The sequence below is a fragment of the Rhinopithecus bieti genome, unplaced genomic scaffold (genome assembly GCF_001698545.2).
Source record: "Rhinopithecus bieti isolate Rb0 unplaced genomic scaffold, ASM169854v2 scaffold_37657, whole genome shotgun sequence".
NCBI classification, from domain to species: domain Eukaryota; kingdom Metazoa; phylum Chordata; class Mammalia; order Primates; family Cercopithecidae; genus Rhinopithecus; species Rhinopithecus bieti.
The window spans coordinates 386,226-409,071 of record NW_016815825.1 but is presented as its reverse complement, the minus strand read 5'-3'; the positions used below and the strand labels follow the sequence as shown (position 1 = coordinate 409,071).

Below are 22,846 nucleotides of genomic sequence, written 5' to 3'. Positions count from 1 at the left end.
TACAGCAATACTCAACATCTGTCAGACAGTGTGCAACCTATGAGCTCAAGGTAATTGACAATTTAAATAGAATCACACTTCATTCCTTTTGATGGTAACATACATCTTTGCAAAGCTGGATTTTTAGTAGTTGGTAAACTGATAAAACAATTACCATGCAAGAAGCAACGTGGAACAGAAAATGAGAGTTGTGGTTGCAATCTGATTGCAAGCTTTGAGATTGGCATGCTACAATCCATTAAAAACTAATTCGAGTTAAGCATGTAAGAAAAATGTTTTTTTTCAAATATTTACTTTTCATATAACTACTAACTTGTTAAAACATAAGCACTTACTAAGGTGTTTGGATATAGCTATTTAATAAATGGAACAATTAGGTATTATTTTTGGCCTAGGAACACAGGGAAAAAAAATTATGGAATACCAAGAATGTCATGAAGCAAGGAAGTTCGGAAATCTCTACATTAGTTACCACTTTTTTGGCATACAGAAATCACTCTGACTAGGATTCTAAGCCCTAAGGGTTATGATGATGTTGATAATGATAATAGTAGCAGTAAAAATAGTGGCTAACAGACATTGAGCACTGCTACGTATCATGTTCTATGCTAAGGGAGTCTCAGACGTGATTTCACTTATATGCTTCATGCAATTCACTTCCTCCTATTTTCCTTAACGCAGAAAAGGTTAGTCCTAATTTTCCCGTCTTCTGCCCCTAGACCTACTGGAGAAAATTTAAAAACCAGTAGATATTTCTTGTGAAAAATTCAATAAAAAACTATCACTTTTTCTGAAAATTATAAAACCAATTTTCCATTCCCTGATGCATTTTCAACCAACACGTTTAAAAAAAAATTACTAATCTCTTCGAAAGTACGTAAATTTTCTCCAGAATCCTAAATGGAAATCAATCAACCTAAATGAATTCAGCCCCACTCCATGCTCGGCATTGTGGATGACAAAAAGTACTTTAATGCAAGGTCTGTACCCTCAAGGGGCTTATGATTTGGTTTATACATGAAACAACTAGAAAAAAATTTAAAAAACAACAGTACATGCTAAAGGACAGAGGCGGGATAGGCTTGAAATATTATGTTGAGAGAGAAACAAGCCCTAAGACTGAATAATCACAGACTGGGCCTGTTAGCAACTTACCTGTCTGTCTCATCTCTCTCTTGCTATGAACAACTTTTTCTTCCTTTCTAGGGGCCAGGCCATCTCTTCCAGTAAACCAAACACTTCCATCTGTCCTAGGACACCTGTTCTTTTCTATTCAAAGGGAGACTTTGTTTCTCAGGAAATCACCATGATTTTAAATATCATCAAAGATTAATTTTCTCCTTGACTATAAGCTTGCTAACATTGGTATGCCTAGCAAAGGAGATGATTTCATAACTGCATTGTGCTTTCAGCTTTTATTTATTGCTTCTTTTCCTTCTCCAGTCCAACTTTAAATTCATGCATGTGTGTTTGTGTGTGTGCATGCATGGCTATATATTACTACATATGTAGTATATTTACACATACATATAATACACATATGCATATTATATACACAATATACATACTATATAATGTATACATAATACATATATATCATATGCATATTATACATATATGTGTATATATACATATATACACATATGTGTTGTATATATGTAATATATAATACACACATAATATATAATATATAGGATGCATATAATGTATAATATACATATTATATAATATATAATAATTACACATTATATACAGTATAATATATATGTCTCTATGGCTTCTCTATCAGTTTTTTAAGCCCTGTGACTGTCCTTCTCACTTTATTACCAGTGCCATTTTCAAGTTTATCCTTTTAACCATTCAACAACTATTCAGTAACTGTCTGCTATTATACAGTGCATGTTCTAGGCACTGGGGATAAACTGATGAATAGGAAAGACATGGTTCAGTCTCTCATAGATTCTAGTGAGGTGCATAAGCAAGACATGTTTACTACATACTGTGACAACTGCTATGATGAATAAAATGTCAGGGTGCCATGAGAGTCACGGTGGTCAAAGAAGGCTTCCTGGAGGAGGTGACGTGTACACTGAGTGTTGCTGGATGGAAAGATGTTAGATGTGTGTGAAAGGAATAGAAGATTTTTCACGAAGAAGGAATCCAGGCTCTAAATTAGAGAAGACATGACACACCTGAGGGACTAAAGTTAGTTTAATAATACTGCATGTAAAGGTATGAAGGAAGTGACTTCAAGAGGAGGGTGAAAGAAGATAGCTGGGAACTGGGCAGGGGACTTATCTGGAAGATAATGAGGAGACATGAAGTGAGTTTATGCAGGTAATGGCATTATAACATTTGCATTTTTGAAAAGATAATTTTGGCTGAGGTGTGGTAAATGGAGTGAAAGGTGAAGGGCAAGATTGGAGGCAGAGAAGGAAGGAACAGGTAAAAGGTGGTGAGGGTTTTAATTAGGGGCATGGCAGTAAAGATGGAGAGGAGTGGATAGATTCTGGAGACAAGAATTCACAGGGTGTGGGACCATTTGGTTGCTGGTGATGATAAAGAATTAGGCATCAAAGATGGTGGCTCCATTTACTAAAGTGGGAAACATAAGAGAAATGATGGTTTCACTGACTGAAATGGGAAATGATCAAATAAAAAATGATTTTAGTTTTGGACAAGGTAAAAATGAGTCATCTCTGGTACATTTAGGTGAAGAATTGGGCCAGCTGGGCATGGTGGCTCACGCCTGTAATCCCAGCACTTTGGGAGGTCAAGGTGTGCGGATCATGAGGTCAGGAGATGGAGACCATCCTGGCTAACACGCTGAAACCCTGTCTCTACTAAAAATACAAAAAATTAGCCGGGTGTGGTGGCAGGCACCTGTAGTCCCAGCTACTCAGGAGGCTGAGGCAGGAGAATGGCATGAACCTGGGATGGGGAGCTTGCAGTGAGCCAAGACTGCGCCACTGCACTCCAGCCTGGGCAACAGAGTGAGAGTCCGTCTCAAAAAAAAAAAAAAAAAAAAAAGAACTGGGCCTAGAAGTTAAAATAAAAGGATGGAGTGATCTCGCATTTATCAAACTGTAGAAGACAACTGACAATTTCTATTGGGCAAATTCGTAGGTTCTGTTTTGTATTTTCACCCCTCTGGCCACCTCCTTTACTTGAATACAGTTGATCATCTTCTTGCTACTTATTCTCTGGTTTCTCAAACATTCTGCTTTCTACTTAGCATGTCATGACCTCAAGAAAAATTAAGCTTCTATCTAGAATTTCCAGGAACTTATGTAGATATATAAAAAGAAGAAAAGAAGAAGGAGGAAGAGGAAAAGGAGAAAGAAGAGGAAGAGGAGAAAAAAGAAAAAATATAAGTCCAGTTTGGATCTGTAGGACATTATACCCATCAATTAATTCATTTAACATACATGTGTTATTGAGTGCCTCCACCGTGTGCCACGAACATACTAGATTAGATGTGGAGAGACAATGGTGACTTCTGAGGCCAACAGGCTGGTTCCAAAGGTAGACCTTAAGTAAATAGATAATAATCACCAAATTAATGTATAGCCTTCCCTTGCAATAAGTGCTATGAAGCAAACAACATCTATAAACATTTTGGTGCTCGAAGAATAGTCCATGGACAAAAGCCATCAGCGTCACCTGGGAGCTTATTAGAAACTATGAAGATGGGATCTGCATTTTAACAAGACCCCTGGGGGATTTGCATGCACATTAACATTTGAGATGCACTGCTCTAGAGTTCACAGGGCTATGAGAGAAAACAAGAAGCAGATCTGAACTCATCCTGTGGGTCAGGGAAGGGTTCCCTGAACAGACGGCCTCTGGCTAAGCTAGAGAAGTAGGCAGGGGCTAGATGGCACAGAGCCTCATGGGTCATGTTGAGGACTTTTATCTTTTTCCTAAAAGCAGCCTAAACAGAGTTAAAGGTTGTCTTCGTCAACTCAGGCTGCTGTAGATTGGGTGGCTTATACAATGGAATTTTGTTTTCTCATAGTTCTGGAGGCTGAAAGTCCAATGTCAGAGTGCTAGCATGGTCAGGTTCTGATGAGGTCTCCCTTCCTGGCTTGCAGAGAGCTGCTTTCTTGCGTGTCTTCACGTGGTAGAGGGAGAGAGAAAGAGGTCTCTTTCTGGTGTCTCAGAAGAACACGAATCCCATTATGAAGACTCCACCCTCATGACCTCATCTAAAGCATCTCCCAAAGGTCCCATCTCCAAATACCTTCCTATTGAGGGCTAGGACTTCCACGTATAAGTGTTAGGGGGACACAATTCAGTCCATAGCAAAGGTTTTACACAAAGGAGTGTGGAAAAATTAGACTTGTTTGTTAATTCCTGTTCTGACTGAAGTGTGAAAAAAGGTGTGACGGGGTCAGGAATACATGCAGGAGACCAGTTGGGGGCTATTTCAATCATCATGATAAAAGACACCAATAACTTGGACAGAGTCATTTGGGAGAGATGGAGCAAAGTGAAACATTTCTAAATATTTAGGTGTTAAACCTGAAAGACTTTGATAATGGATTTCAAATGGTGGTTGAAGAAGGAGGGTTAAGAATGACTGCCGGGTTTTTGGCTCATGCAGTTGGATGAATATGATACCAGTTCTTGAGATGGGAATCGTGAAGTCAGCAAGTTTGTGCATGGCATTTTGCTACCTGCAATGAACAATGCATTTAGAAATACTAGTAAGAATGGCTGTCATTAGTGAGCATTTATTATGTGCCAGTCACTGCATAGACGTTTTGTGTGCATTATCTTAATTAATATACAACATAAGCCTTGCTTTCTGAGATGGAAAGATCAACTCAGGCAAACTAACTACAGAAGACTACATTGTTAAGGGTTTCAAAGTGTCTGGTACAATGAACAGTACAGAATGCTTTCACAGGAGAACATCAGAGAGGGTAATGTGGCCAGAGAAGACACGACAGAATAAAGGGAAAGGTGAGCTGAGGTCTAAAGATTGAGTAAGGCAGAAATAAGCATGACTCCATCAGGAAGTTCACTTGGGAAAACAGTGGAGAAAAAGTTGAGTTGAAAGGGAGAGCCCAGATTATGAAGGCCCTTGAAAGTCTATAATTCAGATTTTAGAGAGAGAAAGGTTTGAATGTGAAAGGAACATGACTTTATATGACTTTAAAAACCCATCTGGCAACAAGGGAGCTTGAAGATGAGGAGGCCTGGGTTCCAGAGGCTGTCTTGTTAGCATTTGTGTTTTCCAGGTAATAGGTCAGAGTTCCAGCTTACCTGAGAGGGAAAATCAGCAAGGCTTAATTTCACTGGCTGAGAATGGGGGAATGTGTCAAAAGGTAACTAAACTTTCAGGAATGGGATTCATGGAATGATAGTTTCAAAGACAGAATCAGAGGGAGATGAGGAAGAGGAGAATCATAAATCTGTTTATTAATAATTAAAAGTAGTTTTTACCTGTTTGACCAAAGAACTAATTCAAATTTCCAGAAGTATTACAGTAGATGAAAGCCTGCAAGTTAGGATATGTGGTAGCGTTACATGGGGAGGACAAAGAATGTAAGCATAAAAAACTGAGGGGAATAAAGCACAGTAGTTATTGAAGAAAGTAGCCTAGAAATTATATGAAACATTGTTTTAAAGATGCAATGGCAAAATAAAAAGAAAGCATTCCATTTCATTCTGTTGCTTCATTACAGATGCACTGAACAGTTGCTTATAAAAATAGTGCATTGGGTTCAACCTTTCAGATGAATAGGGGCTTTGTTCTGCCTTGGTCTCGTCATGTAATCATCATACTTTTTTGTTTTTTCTTAAAATGTTGTATTTAGGGGAAGGAAAATGTATGCTTATTGTGTTTGCTAAATGCCATATGTTTTTGTGTTTTGGTTTTCAAAGCATACAGAAATGCTGTAGACTGGGAAATAAATAAATAAATAAATAACCCTTTCTAACCTTTCTCTTCTTCTGCTTTATTTCAGGAAACTCCAGCACCTCCTAGGACATCTTTTGTGGAATTGGCACCTCATGGGACCCTTGGATCATGTGCCACATGCATTCAACAGTAAACATCTTCCTATAATCATTGCTTCATTAACGACAATGTAAGCCAATGCACAGTATTTATCAAATGGCATCTAAGATGGTTAAGGCACACCTAATCCTCTCGTGGGTGCCTGCCAAGAGTAGAAAAGGGTAGTGGATAGATATCAATTTTATTGTCCAGCATTCCCTAATCGAAGTCCCAAGTGGTCTGAAAACTTAGACGAAAGATAAATGGGCCACAGTAATTAACCAGTGCAATAACAGATGTTATACAGGAAACCTGTGTGTGCCAGAGCTAGAAGCATGTTTTGATTTTGAATACGCACTTGGGCTAGCACATTCTTCCCCAATAATGGAAATACGTAAACGTTTTGTAAGGTGTTAATTGCCATGGCAGACACTGAATTATTTTTCCTTTACAAAATATATACATATGCTTTGTCAGAGAGTCCAAGGACTTCAGTTTCATGTACAACCTGGATTTCTTTGGAATCTGCGGAGTTTCACGTTTTCCAAAGTGTTCACGGTGCGGCTCCTGGCTCCGAGCTGGCTGTCTTCAAGGGTGTTTTCTTGAGCTACCCCTCTCTCTGCTCTGCCAATTATGTGCCACTTTGTCTTGGTGCTATGATTGCTTTCTTCTGAGAGGGAAATTCCTCTTTCATCAGTATGGATGCACTGTTTTTACACACTGCAAGTGCTGTGTTACTGTGTCAGTCATCCTATTAGGGCCAGTTTCAGACGAGTAGGGCTGACGAGCTGGCTGGGGATTGGCTGGCCCGGGCTGGGAGGGATTTGTCGGAAGGAAGGGCTTGCAGCTTACAGCAACAGAGTTTAGACTGTCTTTGCTTCATCATCTGAAGGTAAAATTTTCCAGATACGGCAGGCGGCTTTCAGAGTACAATAAACAGGGAATGAGAACTATTTACATGGAAGTTTCTTCCTCATGATGCGGTGGAGAAGCCTCGGCCACTTGGTTCTGCCAGATGTTCCTGGGGTTACTGTAAATGGGAAGGACAGGCAGAGCTAAACAAGGTAGGAGAATCGCCCCCCTTTTTTGAATGTTTAAAGAGTTTGCTGCAGTATGCTGCATTCCATGTGTGCTGCTTAGGGAGCCAGGGAAACTGGATTCCACTAATTCAAATGTAATACTTGCGGGGGACCCTGGAGTTTTACGTAACATTTTGATTTGAGAAAAAGAAATGGCAAAGCTTGAATCTATGCCGCCTGTTTGGGGTGAGGCACGAAATCGAGTTTTTATGCAAAGAATCGATTCATTTATTACATTATTTTTTAAAAGCCATTTTAATTCTTCAGCGCAATCTTATTTTCTTGCTATAAAAAATTGTCATATTGCCATAGCTAGTTCCCAAATAGATAAAGTTTACATGGATCCTATTATTTGAAAACAGACTTGCAATTAAGGATTAAAAAACAATTCATGGTAAATAATCATCGGTTGGATGTTTGAGCAAACGTATGTGTCTATTTATTAAAAATTAGGGACTTACCTAGCTCTACAATGCTACAGCTTTAATTGAGTTTCAAAAGCACATTTTTAACAACCTAGCAAGAGGTAGCTTTCTGGCAAGTTTTCGATACTGTAGTTCAATGTTTACATTTCTTTTCCTGGCATGTCTGAGTCTTTGTTTCCAGCTTAAAAGTGGAACCATTATATTCAAAAGTAAAGCTGGGTTAATAATGCTTACTGCAATTATCTGATCTTTATGCATTTTTAATGAGAACACACAGCCAGCAGAATAATTTAATGAGGGCAGGCTAGCTTTTAAAGCTGTGTTTTCACTATGCCGAACCGTATCAACTTTCTCGCTGAGAAGCAGCAGTGAGAAATGATGGAGAAGATTTATTTTTAACACACTTGGCCCAGGAGAAGGAAAGGATATATTTGCTAAAGAATTCTTTCTGCCCTTTTCCGTTTTAAATTTCTGCCAGGCATGAGGAAACTGTGCTTTTTTGTTAGGCCTCGGAAGCATGTGTTTACAATAAATGTGTAACATTTTTAGAATAGTTAGCAAGCACTGAAGCGAAGAAAAAAATCTGACTTGCCTAACCACCAGCACCTTGAATGTTCTTCAAGAAACATTACTGTCCCTTTAAAAGACAAAGGTTAAGTGGAAAGCTATTTGTTAATTGGGTAATGTGTGCGTTTTGGGGACAAGAAGGGTTTAAAAAAAAGGCAGGGGGAACGTTCTTATAATCTTTAAATAAGAGGAAGTTTCTTCAGCTATCCTCCTTGTTTTGCAAGGAGCAGTAGAACTACTCATTTAAATAAGGGCAATGCCACGTAGATTCTTCTAGACCCACTGTTTTTACTTTCAAGGAGAAGTGCAGGACACTAGCCCAGAACTTCTGACGTCATCCCCCAACTATTTCTGCTGTGTGTTCCTTTATTCGAGCTTGTGGAGAGGAATATTTCTTTATGTCCTGGCCAGGAACATTCTAACTCCCCGTTGGCAGGACTTAAGTTATGCCTTTATATTTTCGCCTGTCTTTTGTAAACTGTAAACCTGTCCCCCTCATAAATAGGGCATCTTCTCGTACCTGCCTCATGTCGGGCCGGTCAGCACAGGTTTTCTGCACGGCTTCTGGCTGGGCTGGCAAAAAGCAGCAGGGAGCAGGGCACAGCCTTTTTTCTGGCCTGACTCCCCCTCGGTGCAGCCCAGCGCTGCCACCTAGGTGGATGGTCCCCGGGGCCCTATTCGCGGTTGCTCCAGAGTCACTATTTAGGATCCAGGTTGTGCCACCAAGTTCAAGGCTGGTTGTGATGGTGGGAACAGCTGCTTTCATAGAAAAATCATCATGTCCTAGCACAGATGGCCCCAAGCAGGGGAAGTACAATACTGCAGGCTGCGAATCCATGTCACAGGTGGCAACCTTGGTCACAGAGATCGGGGGAAGGGTAACGTTTACGAAGGAACCTTTTAAAAAGGATTTTGATTGGAGCACATTGGAGTTCCCGGGAGTTCCCAAAGCTAGTTTGCGTCTCCTCTGCGACTACTCACGTAGTTTTGAGCAAGTGCCTACCTTAATTTTTCTATCTTTTAATAGAATTGAATCATACTTGCTACACTTTCCCTCATCATTTAGCATTCTGAGACCTTAACCTTTTACCAAGAAAAAAAAAAAGGTTGTTTGTCTCTGGGAACATTGAGCTATTTAAAGTACAAAGGGATAAAACCTCGGTATTAGGAAACTGTTGGCAAACGCCTTAGGGTATTAAGATACATAGTCATATACACAAAACCCTTCATTCTACTTTGTGCTCATGTAAATTTTTTAGGGATATTTATTCTTAGTTCAACAAATGAAATTTCCAAGGAAATCAAAGCATTGTTGTTTGCATTGTTCCCATTGATCTAGTCTGATATACTAGAAGCTCTGCAAAGCACACTATTCTGGCCATAGGCCTTGTAGTGCCCAAAACATGTAATGCTGTTTTTCCTTTAACTTTTGTGTTAAATTTGTGAAAGTGGAGTAAATAAGAGAAAAAACAAGAGGGAAGGAGAAAAAATATGCTTGTGAAATATACTGGTTAGGTAGCTTTACTGGTTAACAGCCTGCCTTCTCTCTGCTAGTTGTTTCAATTTGCTGTTGCTATGGTGAAAACAAATCAATATCACATGGCTACCCGCCAGTCCCGCACTCAGGGAGCGCCACAGAAATTCAAGATCAGGTATTCAAGATTCCAAGCAAGAACTGGGAAAAGAGGATTTAGATGCTGAGCTTAAGATAATTCCATATAGTAGAATAAGTAGGTTCAATCTCGCATGCATTTTCTCTTCCTTTTTTCTTGTACTTTCCTACTGATAACAAGAAAAAGATGAAAAGGAAGGTATACTGATTTGTTTACATTTTCAAAATGACAAAACACATTATCAACATAGAAGTCGGTTGGCAGCATTGCAAGGGGTGAAGGATTCTGATTCAGGAAAAGGTGGATAACTAACAAGACATGTTGGTTGTTGAAAACATAGTTTGGGGGCCTTTACCATCTTCAGGTACAGCTACATGTCAGAGCTGGCTGGATCATGCCAAGCAGAGAAACCTGGCAACTCTAGTGGACAGGTGGGCAGTGGAGATAAGGGGGGGCGGGGGTTACAGAAAGGTAGGGAGATGTGGGCATAAAAATCAGCAAGCAAGAAAGCCCAGAGAGAGCTGCAGGTCAAGAGTCAGGCCAGGCGAGCACAGAACCCTGGGGCATGGCAGAACAGAAGAGAGGACAGTTTGCCCTGTTCACAAAATCTGCTCAAGACCCAAGCTAAAGGCCTAGCAAAGAATGGCAGGAAATGGCTGCAAAGAGAAGTAAAGGTGACATGGGCCCGGGCATCCTTTCTGGAAGGGTCGACTCAACTGGTAGGCATGGATGCCCACTGCTGTGGAGCAAAGAGCTTGATATTTTAATGCTTTGGTTTCTTTCAGAAGAGTGAGGCAGGAAGATTTAGCTGGGCTTTGTAAATTAGTTCACATACTATTTTTCTCTCCAGTTTTATGCTCTGCTCAGTTTTTTTTTCTTTTAAAAAATGTGCACAAACTATTTTTTGCAGCCGTGATAATATTCGTAGTAAAGAGCCAAAGGTGGCTGGGTCTGCATCAGGCCTGGGCCTCCAACTGCACGGCTCCAACTACACAGTTGTTTATGGAGACCAGTCCGGGCCTCCTCTGCTGAGAGTAAAAACCAGGTGTGAAAGGTCAGGCCTAAGGGTTTATTTTGTAAACCTGTGCTCTGAGGCAGATGGACAAGTTTTCGGCTGGCCTGTCCTCTGCAATACAGCAGAAACGCTTGGTAGTAAAAGTGGACTCAATAATTTACCTTAGTGTTTTGACAAAGAATGCATTGTCTGAATTATCCTAGGTAGTATATTCCATCAATCAGTCAACAAGTGTTTATTAAACACCTATGGGGTTTCCTGGCTTTTGCCATTCGGTGAGAAACCCAACTCAGTAACCTAATACCTGCCTTTGTGTGTGTATACAAAAATAAATGATGCAAAATTGTAAGTTTCAAAGACTGGAATAAATTTATTGGCTAATATTAATTTAGCATTGTTAACCATCAGATTAATTTTAGGCTTGGGGCAGTTTTGGTGATTGGGGGGAGAACAAGAGATGCAGTTTTGAGTTTTAGATAGCTAAATGTATGTACTTTCTTGACCTCTGTTATATTTCTCCAGATAAGTACTGCTTAAATAACATATAAAGATGTCAGATGAGCAATAGACAGATAAGAATGGTGCAAAAAAATTCAAAATATGAAGCTACTGAGAGCAATTTCTGAGTCTCAGCACACTGAGTTTTGGCCCCAAAGTGCCTGGGGAAAATGGGCATATCATCTAAAAAGCCGTAAATACCAGCCAACAACAGGAAGTCTTAGACCCCGTCCCACACTTCTGAGCTGCAGGGTGTGGGGGAAGCCTCCATGCCTTTATCTCACTGTCTCCATCTCTAGCAAGGAAACCTGTTTTCTGACTCTGCAGAATTTCACTTTCCCCCTTGTTTCTTAAAAGCCGAGTTACTATATCTATCTATATATATATCTCTATCTATCTATCTATCTATCTATCTATCTGTCTATCTATCTATCTGTCTATCTCCTTTTGAAACACTAAGTTTTGGGTTTGTTTGTTTGTTTTACCCTAACATCACAGTTAATGTGTATTCTCTGGGCACAGACAAGCTGCAAGGTTCAGGGACACGCCTGGGGAAGAGCTGAGAGAGGAGGCTGAGGATGTAGCCACGTTTACAGAACTCTTTCAGGCAGACAGATGGGCAGGTCCAAGGTTTATGGGCATTGAATGTGAGCTCCAGGGTGGTACATGACCTCAGAGGAAAAAGGGAGGAGTCAAGAACACTGAAAATGCTGTGGCTGTCTGTTTGCAATACACAATAGCAAGGAAACAAGATATGTACAAATGCAATAAGGATGGTTAAGCACTCAAATGTCTTCAGAAGGAGAATTAATATATGTGTAGTTTCTTACAATTTATAAAGGGTGTTCACAGGCATTATCTTAATTAGCAGTTCAAATAGAGTTAAAAAGTGGGAGTCTAAACTTAGGGCACTCTGGCAAGGGTGAGCTGGGTAAAGCTGCTGGAGGAGATGTATTATAAACTGGGTTTGTAAAACTTGGATTTATTGATTTTTTTTTCAGCAGCTAATTCACTTGAATTTTGAAGGACAGAAAAAACTTAGAACTGTCCCTGGGGGTGCAGATGCATGTCCCCAAATGCCTTCATGGATAGTGTGTGCATTGAGACTAGACTTTGGGACCATCGGCAGCCTGGATGCCAAGGCAGAGCAAGAAGACAGGTTGATTCGCTTGGCTTTTTCAGCTCTGACTGCTAGGCATTCAGGCACAAAGCCCTCCGGGGTTCAAGCGATTCTCCTGCCTCAGCCTCCTGAGGAGCTGGGACTACAGGCGTCCGCCACCACACCTGGCCAATTTTTGTATTTTTAGTAGAGACACGGTTTCACCATATTGGCCAGGCTGGTCTTGAACTCCTGACCTCAGGTAATACACCCCGCCTCAGCCTCCTGAAGTGCTGGGATTACTGGCGTGAGCCACTGTGCCTGGACTATTATTATCTCTTTTAATGGTCACATTTTGCCCCGTTTTACAGATTCAATGAAAACTCAAATTGAGTAAGGTTAAGCAATGTGCTAAACGTCTCATTGGCCAAAAAAGTAGAAAAAGTAGTCCTCAAACCTCTGGGAATCAATGTGTGTGATGTTTAATGAGACAAATGAAATTAAACTTCAGTCTGACTTGGAGTTTTCTTGTAATGGATGTTGCATAATTGAATAGAGCCCAACCCAAGCAATTTTGAGAAGACAGTAATATTTTTAATTAAGATATTGAATTATTCTAAAAATCTATAAATTTCTGGCATCCTAGATGCAAGCTTCAATTAATCAGACTTAAAGTATCGATGCAATATATATTGTCTAAATGATTTACTACATATAATTTTCAATGTTCTGAGAATTCAGGAAAGTGGAGCTCAGCTTGGGTGGGAGTCAGAGATAAGGCTGCCTGCAGGAAGAGCTGCCTCCTTTGGGTCTGAATGGATGTATTTGGTCTGGATCCATGTCTCTAATGTGGTATGTCCACACTCCAGGTCAAGGGCAAGATTATTCACTTGGCAAGGAAATAGGTGAACTTCCATCTTATATATTATTTAGCTTATCCTTTATAAATGTCAGTTTTCATGGATGTTTGATAATGTGTATAACATATTAGTAGGGTCATGCAAGTATAATATTTATAAAGTAACCGTCTTTAATGGTTGTTTCTGATCTAAAAAAAAAAATTCTTATAAGAATGTATGATAAAAAATGTTTGGAGAGGCCGGTGGTCAAAATCTCAGGAAGGAGGAATAGCATGATGTGGTGTAGGGGCCAGGGAGGAACCTTGACCTTGGAGATGGGGATGAAGTGTTAGGGAGCAGTGGGGAATAAAGTTAGATGGAGGGGGTGGAGTCAGGATATGAATCAGCTGGAGGGCCCTGTGGAAGAGTTTAATTTCATTACCTATAACATCACATCTAATGCTTTATAAAGATTTAATCGGGACTTGTAAGATAGGGTTAGAGGTCAGAACATTTGTAACTAGTGATGTCACTGGCCAGAAAAGTTTCACAATATTCCAAGCACAAAGTGGAAAAGGGTTGCATTAGCATGAAAAATGGAGGAGAAAGGGCAAATCCAAAAGGCATCTTGAAGGAAAAATACTAGAAGGTAGTGAGAGCTTAGAAGAGCCAAACTGGGCCAGGCACAGTGGCTCACGCCTGTAATCCCAGCACTTTGGAAGGCCAAGGCAGGTGGATCACCTGAGGTCGGGAGTTCGAGACCAGCCTGACCAACATGGCGAAACCCCATCTCTACTAAAAATAGAAAAATTAACCAGGCATGGTGGCGCATGCCTGTAATCCCAGCTACTCAGGAGGCTGAGTCAAGATAATCCCTTGAGCCTAGGAGACAGAGGTTGCGGTGAGCTGAGCTCACGTCACTGCAGAAATTCTAGGAGGAGTGATTTCAATGGTACCCTGACAGAAATGGGAGTGGTCTGAAAAAGGGACCGATAAATGGGAATAGGGTTGAAGGAGGGTGGGCGATGATGAGTTTTTAGACTTGAGAATGGTGTTTTTAGCTAATGATGGAACATTCAAGTGGAGATGTCTCATAAACATTTGACAATGTGGGAATGAAGAACAGCCTGGACAACAGGCTACAAATACAAGCTTGCAACACACCTGTGTTGAAGCCATAGTGGAAGCCATTGGAGCTCACACCTCGTGAAAGAAGGCAGCATGAACAGAGATAGGCAATGACCAAGGACGAATCTTGGGGAACACGGCAAGGGCCTAAAAGAGAATAAGAGCTAGCAAAGAAACAGAAAAATACCCACAAAGGAGCAAAATTGTTTTAAAAAAATAAATGACTGATACTATTAAGCACCATAGCCTAGTCTCCAGGATTCCATGAGAAAACAGTGTAGTCTCCTGGGCTGAACTATTCTCCTGCACATAGCTTTCCCTCTCTGGCAAGGATTTCTGGCTATGGTCCTTTTGGAGGCAAATATTGGTTCAGAGTCTTGCGTAGAGCCACAGAATATTAGACAGTTGAGGGAACCTTCGTAGCTATATCTTGCATATATACAGTTGACTTCTTAAAAGTCAATCTTCACGAATAAGCAAAGAGAATGTTTAAAATCAATAATTATCAATACTTGTGCATCCATCTCTCAAAATATGTATATTTTGGGGATGTTACAGGTCAGAACAGTAATTCCAGGGTGATTGGAGGTATCACTTGACACTGGTCGTCCTGTTCTCAAAGACCCTGGCGATTCATTTATTTCTGATTCTAGCAGTTCTCAATTGAACCCAGCCATAAGGACTTCTCGGAAGAAAATAGCCTTTCATGATGAGAAAGTACTAGAAGTATGCAAACGGATTGATGCCCTCACACCAGACGCCTACCATAAGTGACCAGACAGCACTTCTCAAACTCTCATGTGTCTGCGAATCACCTGGGGATCTTAATAAAAATGTAGGCTCTGATTCAGTAGGGCTGGGCTGAGGTCAAGAGTCCGCATTTGTAACAGGCTCCAGGTGATGAAGCTGATGTTCATCCAGGAGGCTCCAGAATACAATGACTGCTTTGTAAGTGTCACTGCCACAATGTGAGTGGCAGCGGATCACTGGGTCTGGGATGGCTCCTTGGGGGATCTTCTGGTGGTCTGGAGACTGGAACCTACCTCCTCCACACATAGGTCTTTCTAGGCTGTTCAGTAGGTTTTTCCAGGCTGTTCAGCTTCAGAGTGAAGCTGAGGTTGAACTGATGTATCCCACCAGCCTTGCACCAATGTGGCTGGGGCTGAAGGCATGAAAGCAGGGACTTCAGCAGCTACAAGCAGTTCAGTGGCTACACACAGCCTGTCTCTGGATATCTCCCCATTCCCAAGATGTCTGTCTTCTCTGTGGACACAGACTCTGACAAGTTCCCCAAGAGATTTGGTTACTGCCTCCAGGGAAGGCTAGTGTGTGTGTTTATCTGTCTTCTCCAGAGTTTGTTTTTTTATCCTAAGGAATATATGCATTATAAACCAGCCTTAGATTCCTTTTCTTCTAGATGGTGGTCAGAACTGGAGCCTGGAAGTCTGATGTGCCTACTTGAGTCCTCACACCCTTGGTGAATTAGGTCCAGGAGCTCTGACACATTCATTCCCTAAGATGTAGGTAATGCCATTCTCTCCTCTGTCTCTCCAAAGAATATGAAGGATAGAGAGGAAGGGTTATATGCCATTAACATTGCATTTGTTTAAAAAATGCTAGTTTTAAAGTCTTGTAACAGAAACGAAGACATTGTGAGAAGAGACAGCTGTCGAATGAAGTAGCCTAAGTGAAATGTCCAGGCCTGATTGTTGAGTCTCATACCTTGTTATAGGTCTTCCATCTCGTGCCCCTGTCTGTCTCCCCTCCTTTCAGATGCCTCATTTTCCTGTGTGTCCCACATGTGGCCCCCTCTTTCCTAGAACCAGGAGTCAAGCTAAACTGATTTAGAGGAAGTCTCCCCTACCCAGATGCTCATTTAGTCCACACACAGATGGCTGGTATTTTTATGCATTTTTAATTTACCAATAACCTTTTAGGAATGAAACAGAACTAACATTTATTGAATTTATTGAGCACTTACTATATGGAAAGTCCTCCTCTGCTGAGAGCTTTATGCATATCAACTCAGTTAAACCTTTTCATGAAGAAAATGAAGCTTAGAGAGATCAAGTTACTTGCCAAGGTTACAGAATAAGGGGCGAAACTCAAGTTGGTAGGATGGAAACACGCACCCCTTGTCCACCAGTGCTTACTTGGGGATTGCAACAAAAAGGGTTTGCTTTAGAAAAACTTCCCTGACAGTTGTAAGTACTGTTGGTGGAGCTCACTAAGTAGCTAAATAGACATAAACAAGCAATTACTGGCATACTGTGCAGGCATGAGTTCAGTTTTAGCCAGGAGTCCCTCCTCACAAAGGAACTTGGTATATGGCCAAGGATAGCTACGGCATCATCTCCACTATTTGCTGTGATTATTTGTTGGCCTTTTTCTTACTCTTGACTGTGTGTGTGTGTGTGTGTGTGTGTGTGTGTGTATATGTGTGTGCATGTACATTGAATGAACTTAAACAACTTGATCTCAACGTTTAGACAACTTAAATACATGTCATAGGTAAAAGCTCATTATCAACTCTAAGACCTATTCCAAAGTGAAATGTTTGTGCTGTTGTGATTTTGTTGCTCTCTATGAGAATTCTTAGAGATTCCTTTTCTTCTTCCACTTCCCTTCCTGTGCAGTGCCGTTTTCTTTGATGCTCTCGCTTCAGGCTCTCTTTTTCTAGAGTTCTGCCTGCTCCTGCGCTAGCCCATGGTCGCTTTTCTCACGTCCTGTTCTCTCTTGTAAGTCTGTACCCGGCACCCCTACTAAATGGCACATGTAGATACCTCATATTTCTGGGGTTCTAGTCACACCTGACTCTTAGCTGGTGGAAGGGACTATTTATTTTCCCCCTTAGGAAACCAATCATTTGAAGCCTCAAGTATCAGCTTCCTGGCAGCCTCCACAAAGACCATCCCCTCAGGAAACAAACAAGCTCTATCTCTAGAGTTTCCCTGTGTGTGTGTGTTTTTTTTTTTTTCCTTTAAAGTTCCCTGGTGCAAGTAGGCTGCAATTAAGAGGCAGGATCAAAGGGACTGGCTGCCTCTGGGGCTGCTCGGACCAGCAAAGAGCTTTGGTGCTTTTAACTACTTACTTCCCACAACACGTGCTACTCCAGCTGCTGCTTTGTTCTCCTGAGTACTCAGGTACCGGAACGGTGGTTTGCTGTGGGAAGACACATGAGAGTCAATGGAATAACTTTTTCACATTACACAGGATTCTGACAGCCCCACCACGCCACTCCTTGGAGATCCACCCAACTGACAAAAAATACAAATATAAGGTGGAAATTAGAAGGAAATCCCAAGTGGGAAGGCATCTGAGGGATTATCTGGCACAATCCCTGTCTACCCTCTTCCCCAGTCCTAACGAGCTCTTTCCATCTATTGTGTATCTTTATTGACTGGACAATCACGACCCCATAGCGCATAAAGCCATAACATTTTGTTAGAAAATTCTTCCTCATGCTGAAATGAAATGGGACTCTGTATCCTGCACTCTTCACCCCTGTTCAGGCCTTTGGAGTAACCCTAAGCAAATCAAGTGTCTCTTTAGGAGGCGAGCCCCTTCACGTATTGAAGAGGTCAGAATTCCTCTGACAGAACCATTATGGCACTTCCCTAATTCATGACAGAATACCTTTATTTATGCAACCCAAGACACTGAGCTGCTCGGGCAGTGTTGACCCATTGTGACCCATTGTTGACTCAAATTGAACGTTGAACCAGCTATGATAAGAGAAAGAGGTGGGGCTCTTTAACTTCTTTTAGCACTGTTCGGGCCTGAGCACAGTAGGGCGGTGGTGGGGAGTGAAGAGATGAAGGTAAAGTGTGGCGGGACAGATGAGCTTCCACAACTGCATGATAGGATGCTTTAAAATTGTTTTCAGTCCCAACCACAGGTAACAGCCCCCTCCAAACATCCCTGGCAATGTACGGGACACTGGCTTGCAAAGTTACCCACAAGGACAATAGAAAGATCGATTGAGATTTAAATAAACATATATGCAGAGATAGATAGAGGTATTTCTTCACATCAACTATTTGAATAACATACTCAGGCAGTGTTTAGAGATAAGGTACACATTTTTGGTTTTCTTTCGTTGTCGTCTATGTTTTTTGGCTCAACGATCATTTTAGCAGTAGTGCTCAGTCCCCCTGAGTTTCTCTGCGGCTCTCAGCAGCTTAGAGGCACACTTCGCCATCAGTAGGTGCCAAGGTCACTGGAGGAACTAATTAATCCCAGCTCCAGTCAACAGCAGGCTGCACTAACCTGCCCTCCTTCCTCAGAGAAGGAGAAACCAGGAAGGATTTTCTCCCTCAGATCCACCCAGGCCTACTTAGGGGCACACAGAGCAAACAAAGGAAGGGTGAGGAGGGGTGTGGAGCCATTTCTGTACAAGGTGGCCATGTTTTCATGTAGAGAAAGCCCAGAACTTGATCTGAAGCTTTCAGACCTGAGTTGGTATTTAACCTAGAGATCCCCAGGCCCCTGTTCTCTCACAAACTCTGCCTTCTTTTCCCCCTCTGTACTAGTATTGGTTTTATTAATGCCCTATAAACCCAGCCACCACGTTTTGCCAGGCTAAAATTTGCCTTTTAACAAAATTGCCAGCTTTCTAGCTGACCACTCAAGAGCACGAGTTTTCCCCACTCAGGGTGAAATTGATGTCATATAACCCAGACCTCATTAAATAATTGATCAGAAAATGTAACGGAAAGGAGTGATTATTTTTGGAAACATTGATGACCAATAACCCAAGACACAAAGTTAGAAAACCTTGCCATTTAAAACCTTGTAGATACCGGAAGTCTTGTGAGTCCCCTTATCCAGGTGCATGTTAGGTCTTGAGTTAATTGCAGCTGTGGATTTTTATTTGATGTTCTTTCTTCCAGTTTGATAAATTAGCATAGAAAGTGGAGGAAAAACATGTCAGCGCAGCTTGTGCACTTTGTCAGGTTAACAGAATGAAGTCCTGCTCTGGGATCAGTCAGTGTTGTTGTCCGAACCCTCTGTGGCTCCTTCCTCCCTAGACCCCAGAGCTGCAGAGGCAAGAGGGGCATCGGCCTGGGAGCGAGGTTCCAGTTACAGTTTGGGAGAACCCAGCAAATCGTGGAGTTAGGTTTCTGACGCTCCCCATCTTGCTCCCTGGTTACAAACAGAAAAAATAAATCAGAACCATATGTTCAATACACTATCAGCCTTCTAGTGAACATGTTGCCATTAAATAATAACCGTCAGCCTATCCGCAAATTTGACGGTGATGGGTGTTGGAGCTGACCTGCCCTGGCGGAGGCTGGGAAGGGTGGAGAAGGGCGATTGTGTTTGCTTCCTTGCTCAAAATGGCATGTCGCTGGAAGCCTTCCAGCTCCTAATGGTGGAGGCAGAGCGAGGACTGCATTTACCGACTTATTTCCCTCTTTTTTTTTTTTCACATATTCCTTCTTCCCCTCACATTTTCAGGACTGAAAATTAGAAACACTTTTCTCCTACACACAAAATTACTCCCTCACACACACTTTATGTTCCCCCTGCTTTGAAGTGACAGTTGCTGCCAGAAAAGCTTTCTCTCAGAAGAACACAGGCTGTCCTGGCCAGAATGAAGGGGTTAATTTAAAATACAGTCAGCTAGGTAGTCCTGGGGGCGTGCTTTCCTTTGGGGAAGGGGGTAGTGTCTGAAAGCTTGGAGGGGGTACTCCTGGAGCTCTGCTAATATTTTATTTCTTCATCTGGGTGTGAGATGTACAGATGTGTTCACTTTGTGAAACTCCAGTGGGCTGGATACAGGATATGCGGTCTTTTTTTTTTTTTTTTTTTTTTAGTAAAAGTTTTAAAATGTAGCTGGCTACCTTGTACTTTGTATTACAAGATAAAGAGAAAGCCCGTGGGAAGATAGTCCTATATTTTTATTCTGTTCCCACTTGGACCTCCACTTTTTATTCATTTCTCTCTTCTGGAACCTTCTGGGCTTCCAGCAGTGGTCTCTGTTCCTAACTATAATCAGAACCATGAAGGGTCATGATAGCCAGCTTACCATTCTACCCTGGACCAGAAGGAAGTTAATGCTTCGAATTAGAAACTTGAAAGGAAATGATCAGTGTTAAATAATAATGATGGTGACAGTAATAATAACAGTTACTTTGTCATTATATACAAAACATCTCCTTGTTCCTTGTTTCTCCCTATTTTTATTTTATTCAAATGCATAAAAGCTTTGCTTAAGGGACTTTTTTTCCCTTTCTTCTATTTGGCAATCAAGACAAATGGAAGGAAGGAAGAGCATGGGGACAGCAGATGACAATGCCCTTTGCCCTTTTCTGGCTGTGTAACCCTAGACTAGCCCATTAGTATGGTTAAGTCAAGGGATTGCAGATCTCAAAAAAGAAATAAGGATGGCTAAGGATGGCAGGAATCCAAAACTTGTGGGTCATCAACACAGATTTGAATCCTGGGGTCCCATACGAAGCACAAGTTACCAAATTCATCAGACCTCTGGTTTCTTGTGCCCACCTCTCAGGATTTTTGTGAAGATTTGTTAAAACAATGGACGAGCATTGCCTCATGTATGGTGAGGGGCCCTTTGTCAGTGGGAAGGAGCTGATGGCATTGTTAATTTAAGGACCTTCTCTGCCAGGGCAAATGTGTTCTCCTTAATGAAGCTTTCATTGGCTATAGAAAAGTTTGCAGGAAAAAGAAATGTATGAAAGATAGTGGATGAGGAGAAAATTATTTCTTAAGTCTTTCCCATTTCCTTTCCCCTCATGGAATTTCTACTCTACTGTGACAGGTAAGATGTGTGAATAAATCACCATGGTGAAGGTATTATGCCACAAGGGAGGTATGAGGTGCCTGTGAGATTACTGCCATCTAAGTGAGGCAGTCAGGGAAGGCTCCCTGGAGGAGACAACATCTGACATGGCCTTGAAGGATAGATAAAATCACATTGTGTGCACCTGAAAAGCACCCATGCAGGTTTTTCTGGGGCACGGAGCATAGTCTAAGGAGTACTTGACATGGACTAAATTGTGAATGACCTTGAACGCCACCCTATGTATTTCAAACTTTATTCAGAATGCAGCAGAGAGCCACCAAATATTTTTGACCAGGTAAATGAGGGGTCAGACAATGCTTTAGAGAGAGAATTCCGTGGATAGAGTTTAGACCTGAGAGTTGCAGACACTCAGGCAGGTCATGAAGGCATAGGCTGGGATAGCAGCAATGAGGATGAGGTGCTGTGCTGAGGCCAGGAGCAACTTACGAAGAGCATGAGCAGGATTGATTGGGGTCAAGGGAAAGTGGGGGAGTCAAAGCTGACCTGGCCTGGATGTGATCAGCTTAGAAAACAGAAAAATCAGTGATGCCAATGGCATAAACCCACAGGAGGATGGGGGAGGACAATAAAATTGGCTCTGGTCATGAAGAGTTTGAAATCGGAATGTCCTCTGAGAAGTATGGGTCTAGGCTTCTGCAACATGCGGAGCCCAGTGTATATTTGGAATTCATCCACAGAAGACTGATGTTTGAAATCATACTGGAATTGAGATAGCAAAGAAAACAAGTGTCATCTAGAAAATGGTAGACGACATAGGCTTGGGAAAGCCTTACGTTGAAGGGAATTTCTCAGGCACACTTCCACTGGCACAAAAATCCAGAGTGAAGAGCATTTCATCCAAGGTGAGGGCACCTTGGAATAGGTGTATGGGCTTCATGCCCTCTCTCAGTGTCTTTGGATCTGTGACAAAGGACATTGCTATTCACTGTGTCATAGATTAGGGGTTCCTGAAACCAGGTGAGAATGGGAAATGGTGGCAGATCCTAAAGAAAGTTCAGTGAAGATGAAGACTAGGCCCAGTCCCATGAGGTGCAGAAGCCAAGACAACACCTCTGACCTTTGGGAAAGTTGCTTTTTGGAAGAGTGCTGCGTGGGCTGCTGAATTGCAAAGCACCAGGGAAGTGGAAAGTGAAAACGGTTAGGTAGGGAGTGGGAGACAGGTAGCGCAGCCAAAGGGAAGATGGTGGTGAGCAGAGAAGAGGCAGGGATAAAGTAAGCAAGTTTAGGTTGGACGGCAAGGTGTGCTGGGCTGGCTGGTGGCACCTGGGGCAGCTTTTGGCTCATGGAGGCTGCCTGCTGGGGATTCATGAGCTGAGGCCACTGGGAAAAAAATGGTTTTTGAAAATGGATAGGTGTAAGTATGATTCTGCTCTACCAGAAAAGGTGAAAACATCAGAAAATGTGAAGGAAGTTGGTAAGGTGAGGTCTAAAGGCTTCTCCAAGGAGGCTTCCAGAGGCCTTTGCCTTGAAATGAATTCTGCTCTACTCAAAGTAACTGTAGCGGGGAGGGGTCAAGATGCTACATCCAGCCCAACTGCTAATCAAAGATGATGTCTGTATCACCACAGGCATAACTGCAATACAGCGACTGCTGCGACTTTCTAAAGTGCTATACAAATGTTTTTTGTACTATTGTTAGTTTATTATTTTCCTTAGCTTTTCCCTTCATACTACAGGGTATCAGCAAAGGCTAATTCATGTGCCTACATAACGCTTCTCCTAAATAACAACCTGCCAATATAGATAT

The 22,846-nt window shown here is 41.8% G+C and overlaps 1 protein-coding gene across 10 annotated transcripts in view; it reads left to right on the top strand.

Moving 5' to 3' along the window:
• Nucleotides 1-6,822: 6,822 nt before the first annotated feature.
• The window catches only part of MBNL2 (muscleblind like splicing regulator 2), a 181,519-nt gene continuing 165,495 nt past the window's right edge, over nucleotides 6,823-22,846 (top strand). For 2 of the 10 annotated variants that reach the window (XM_017854065.1, XM_017854066.1), the window contains exon 1: nucleotides 6,824-7,071. The gene's annotated coding sequence lies outside the window, so the exon portion shown is untranslated. Of the gene's footprint in view, nucleotides 7,072-22,846 lie in introns of all 10 variants that reach the window. The other 8 variants (XM_017854072.1, XM_017854064.1, XM_017854069.1 and 5 more) reach the window with 7 other exon arrangements.